Consider the following 6,000-nt stretch of genomic DNA (forward strand, 5'->3'; position numbering starts at 1 on the left):
AATGCGAAAGTTGGAAATAAACAAGAAGTATCAGTAGTTGGAAAATATGGCCTTGGTGATAGAAATGATGCCAGAGATCGCATGATAGAATTTTGCAAGACCAACAACTTCTTCTTTGTCAATACCTTTTTCAAGAACATAAATGTTGACTACACACATGGACCTCACCAGATGGAATACACAGGAATCAAATCAACTACATTTGTGGAAAGAGACGATGGTGAATCTCAATAGCATCAGTCAGTACAAGGTTAGGGGCCAACTGCAGAACAGATCATCCATTGCTCATATGAAAGTTCAAGTTGAAACTGAAGAAAATTATAGCTCCACAAGAGCCAAAATATGACCTTCACTATATCCCACCTGTATTTACAGACCATCTCAAGAATAGATTTGACACATTGAACGCTAATGACTGAAGACCAGATGAGTTGTGGAATGACATTAAGGACATCATACATGAAGAAAGCAAAATGTTATTAAAAAGCCAGTAAGAGAAAAAAGAGCTAAATGGATGTCAGAAGAGACTGAAAGTTTCTGTTGAACATAGAGTAGCTAAAGCAAATGGAAGAAATGATGAAGAAAGGCTGAACAGAATATTTCAAAGGGCAGCTCAAGATGACAAAAGTAAATAATTATGAGGAAATGTGCAAAGACCTGGAGTTAGAAAACCAAAGGGAAGAACACACTAAGTATTTCTCAAGCTGAAAGAACTGAAGAAAAAATTCAAGCCTCCAGTTGCAGTGCTGAAGGATTCTATGGGCAAAACACTGGATGATGCAGGAAGCATCGAAAGAAGATGAAAGAATAGAGTCACTGTACCAAAAAGAATTGGTCAACGTTCAACCATTTCAGGAGGCAGAATATGATCAAGAACCAATGGTACTGAAGGAAGATGTCCAAGCTTCACTGACGGCACTGGCAAAAAACAAGGTTCCAGGAATTGAGAGGATACCAATTGAGATGTTTCAAAAAACAGATGCACTGCTGGAGGTGCTCACTTGTCTATGTCAAGAAATTTGAAGGCAGTTTCCTAGCCAAATATTTATGTCCATTTCAAAGAAAGGTGATCCAACAAGATGTAGCAGTTATCGAACAATATTATTAACATCACACACAAATAAAATTTTGCTGAAGATCATTCAAATGTGATTGCAGCAGTACATCAACAGGGAACTGTCAGAAGTTCAAGATGGACTCAGAAGAGGACATGGGATGAGGGATATCATTGCTGATGCAAGTTGGATCTTGGCTGAAAGCACAGAATGCTAGAAATATGTTTACCTGTGTTTTATTGACTATACAAAGGCATACAATAACGTGGATCATAACAAATTATGGATAACATTGCAAAGAATGGGAATTCTAGAACACTTAATTGTGCTCATGAGAAAAGTGTACATAGGCCAAGAGGCACTCTTTCCAACAGAGCAAGGGGATACTGTGTGGGAGGGACCTATACATAGACCAAGAGGCGGTCTTTCAAACAGAACAAGGGGAAACTGCATGTTTTAAAGTCAGGAAAGTTGTGTATCAGGGTTGTATCCTTTAACCATAGTTACTCAATCTGTATGCTGAGAAATTAATCTGAGAAGCCGTACTACATAAAAATGAACAGGGCATTAGGATGAAAGCAGAAGTCAAGAAGTCAGGTGACGTATTGTGTTGGCCAAATCTGCTGCAGAAGACCTATTTAAAGTGTTGAAAAGCAAGGATGTTACTTTGAGTACAAAGTTGTGCTGACCCAAGCCATGGTATTTTCAATTGCCTCATATGTATGCAAAAGCTGGACAATGAATAAGGAAGGCTGAAGAATTGATGCCTTTGAATTATGGTATTGGTGAAGAATACTGAATATACCATGGACTGCCAGAAAAACAAACAAATCTGTCTCGGAAGAAGTACAGCCAGAATGCTCCTTAGAAGTAAGAATATTGAGACTTGTCTCACATACTTTGGACATATTATCAGGAGGGACCAGTCCCTGGAGAAGGACATCAAGCTTGGTAAAGTGGAGCATCACTGAATAAGAGGAAGACCCTCAATGAGATGGATTGACACAGTGGCTGCAACATTCAGCTCCAGTGTAGCAAAGATTGTAAGGATGGTGCACAACTAGGCAGTGTTTAGTCTGTTGTACCTAGAGTCGCTGTGAGTCAGAACTGACTAGAAGGCACCTAACAGAAACAACAGGGACTCCATGTAAGGCCTAGTATCCTTATAAGAATTGGTGTTTCTGAGCCCATGTCTTTTCCTACAAATTATGCATCAAACATCCTCTGGATGGTCTTAGTTTTTCATCTTACATAATTATAACTGTGCCTTTTACCAAAATTTTCACATTATACTTTAACCTCTATCACAACTTAACGTTAGTTTGACTTCCCAATCTTTTTGATTCCTAAGTAGGGTTATAACACTTTACAGTTTGTAGTGGCCCCAGGGAGTTGTGTATCAGTATCCATTACACCCTTCCACGTTCTAACAGATGCTAATTTTGTTCAATAATTTACCTGCCAGACATTCCATATAATCAGAGTAATCTGCCTCTAGCATTAGATGCAGGTGCTTCTCCTAATGACTGTAAGCCAATCAGAGCAAAGGTAGATGCCTGGAGGCTATTGTTGGTCCACAGGCACGTGCTGGGCTAAAGCTGTCCCAAACACACTGAAAAGAAGGAATGGGTGAGAAGTTCTCCTCCTGAATGTGAGAGTTTCCACTTACTGTTGGAAGCTGTCTTATGATCACTGTAATCATAAGAGAACCACCCTTGTAGAGGAGCCAACACTGTGCAGGATCAGACAAAGACATGAAAAGGACATGGATTCTTTGGTGACATGGATATTGGAGCTTACCCTACCTCTGAGTGGTCTTATGTGAGACCTTTTTTTAAAAATGATGACTTTCAGTGGAATGCTATGAACTTGGTAAGGAGATTGTAATTTGATGCAAACTTGAATGTAGTGTGCACACAATTAAATCTTTTTCATAATAATTTATTTGAGATTTATGGTTGTCTTCACTTTAATGTATCTCATACTATTTGCCCATTTGGATATCATTAGGGGTTTATAGGAAACCTGATGGCATAGTGGTTAAGAACTATGTCTGCTAACCAAAATGTCGGCAATTCAAATCTACCAGGAGCTCCTTGGAAACTCCACGGCAGTTCTACTCTGTCCTTTAGGGTCACTTTGAGTCAGAATTGACTCAAGGACAACAGGTTATAGCTTTGGGAAGGCCCCTGGTTGATGCCAATGGTTTGAGCTCGACTACTAATCTAAAGTTGGGCAATTCAAACTCACTCAACAGTGTCACAAAAGAAAAGCCTGGCAACATGATTCTGTAAATATTACGGATAAGAAAACTGTACTGAATAGTTCTACTTTGTAACACATGGGGTTGCCATGAGTTGGAATCGACTTGCAGGCAGTGGGTTTACTTTTGGGTTTTTTTTTTTTGGTATAGCTTTTAGGAATTATTGTTTTCTTTGTGATGCTCAAAATGTAACAACTTCATCTGTGGGAGTCCCTTTAACCTGGCTTCTTTGTCATTTCAACAATACTTCCCACCCGCCCCATTTTTTTTTTTAATATTGTTTGTCTCTGGAAACAACAAGATGGTGGGCTCATCCCGTTTCCTTGCCATAGGACCCCTGGTTCCTTTTTTTTCAAAACAGTATTAGAGACCAAAATCAGAGGGCAAATTAGATTTTTCCACATGATTAATGGTGGCTTAAAAGAAAGTGACAGATCTTACAGGCACATTTAGTAACGTAGCTGGGAAATATTTTTAAAGGTGATGACTTCACATTGCTCTTTCTAATTTAACTCTTACAATACTTAACCCCTATTAAAACCTATTCCAAAATACATATATTTACAACATGCCTGCTTAAGTTTCTTTAGCTATTCATCCAAGTTGCGCATCGAATTCTTTCCTTAGAAATACATATTTGTCCCATGAGATACCCAAGTGTAGTCCCTTTAATAACAGATATTCTAAAGTGATTTTCTGCAGGCAAAAGGAAGGACAGAAAGCTCATTTTGTAGGAAAGAGCCTTTCAGTTCTAGGAAATGTGAAAGGCTGTAGAGAAGGTAGCTCCAAGCTTTCTGGCTGTCAATTCTTTCCAGTTGTGTGTGAGTACAAAGGCTTTCTATAAATAATACTAGGGATCTATACCTTCAATCTGATTGTAATTTACTAGTACCCACCCATAGCATCTGCATAAACCCTGAAATTTAGGGGAGCCATAAAGGATGAACTGCGTGATCACCTTGCATGTGGAATTTACAATGCCACTCTCCAAGGATGCATCTTGACTGGGATAAATACAACATTTATAATGTTCCATAAAAAAGCACCAGGCAGTATAGCTGTATCTTCATATGCCAGACAAATTTAAAGAAGTAGCTTATAGCACACTTCCAATTTTCATGCAATAGACCAAACTTGCAAGTAGATAACTTAAAATGTGCCCTGTGCTTGAAGGAAGGAAAGTAAAAAAGCAAAAGATTGGAAATGTCCCCTTTGGGGTATCTACTGAATATACCAACACACGCTTTCCTTATAGTATCTAATAGGCAAAATGTATATTCTGCACAAGGAGGAGCTAGTTTCAGAGACTAGGCCTTTCAAAATTATTACAAAGCAGCAGTTTTACACCATAGGGTATCACATGATTATTTACAAGGCAGTAGAAGACAGGAATTTTCTAAATTCTGAAAGATTCCCAGAATACATAAGACCAAATATATAACATGGATGCTGTCCACGTTGTGTTTAAAAGAACGCCTGTAATATTTTCCCAAAATGCCCTTTAACAAACTGATTTGACATACTGTGCGTCCTTGAATATATCTATGATTAAGCCAGTTTAGAGCTGGATGTTGTCATGTGAATCTGGGGTAGGACTTTTTCCCAGGGAAGATTTTGCTCCACACAGCAAGGGGGATCACAGATACCTCTTGGGAGGAAAAGAATTAGTTCACACCAGGAAGAAATCAGAGTGCAAAGCATTTTACCATTAAAACAGCCTGACTAAAAGAAACTGTCAATAGGTTTCCTAAATTACTCTCAGAAGAACTGAGAACTTCAGTTAGACAAGGAATCCAGCATGATTCCATCTGGTCCAGCCCTTGCACTAATTCACTTGAACTCTATCAGCATATGTGATGCTTGAAAAAAGAAAACTGGGGACTACTTGGAGCCTCTAATCAAAAAAGACATCCCTAACTCAGTTATACACAAGAATTCTCTAGAAGATTTCCCTGAGATTCTCTCCATCCTCAATGTTGTGTCTTAGCACAAGTGGACTTCATGAAGGTCACAGAAACATAATGTCCTTGAGAAGCACAAATAGTTAATTGCCTTTAGAACTCATCAAACCGGGTGTATTAGTTTTGTAGGAATGCTGTCACCACAAAATGGTTGGCTTAACATAACAAACATTCATTGATACAAAAATTGAAGTGTTTTCTTTTTTTTCCCCAAGATGTTTCTTCTTAAATGACTTAAAGCTTTTCTTTGAAGGAATGTTGTTTTCACTAAGTGTACTGTAATCTTTTCGTGTCCCGTTACTGTCTAATACCCTCAACACCCCAAAAGAACTGCATTTACTTTGCTGTGCAATGAACTGTTAAGAGTTTGAATTACTCCACCAGATTTCCTCGTCCATAAAAAATTATTTGATCATAAGTTGACCAATTCATAAGCTGCATCAAGCTGACTAGGACACAAGAGCTTGATCTACAAAATTACTGTTCAAATTTATGTAGCTTCTAAAACACCCAATTAATTCTCAAGATATAATCTATTGCTGGGAAGAATCTATCTTATCAAATTTATTTTCCTTCAAATTCAAAGCTTATTTTAAAATAAAGGATGAATGAACACTCAATATCTCTTTGATCTCCAGATGGGACACCCCAAATGTGGCTGTATGTAATTAGCTGAATAATCATACTGTTCTGCAGTGTTTTATAGTTTTTGAAGCACTTT

The sequence above is a fragment of the Loxodonta africana genome, chromosome 27 (genome assembly GCF_030014295.1).
Source record: "Loxodonta africana isolate mLoxAfr1 chromosome 27, mLoxAfr1.hap2, whole genome shotgun sequence".
Taxonomy (NCBI): domain Eukaryota; kingdom Metazoa; phylum Chordata; class Mammalia; order Proboscidea; family Elephantidae; genus Loxodonta; species Loxodonta africana.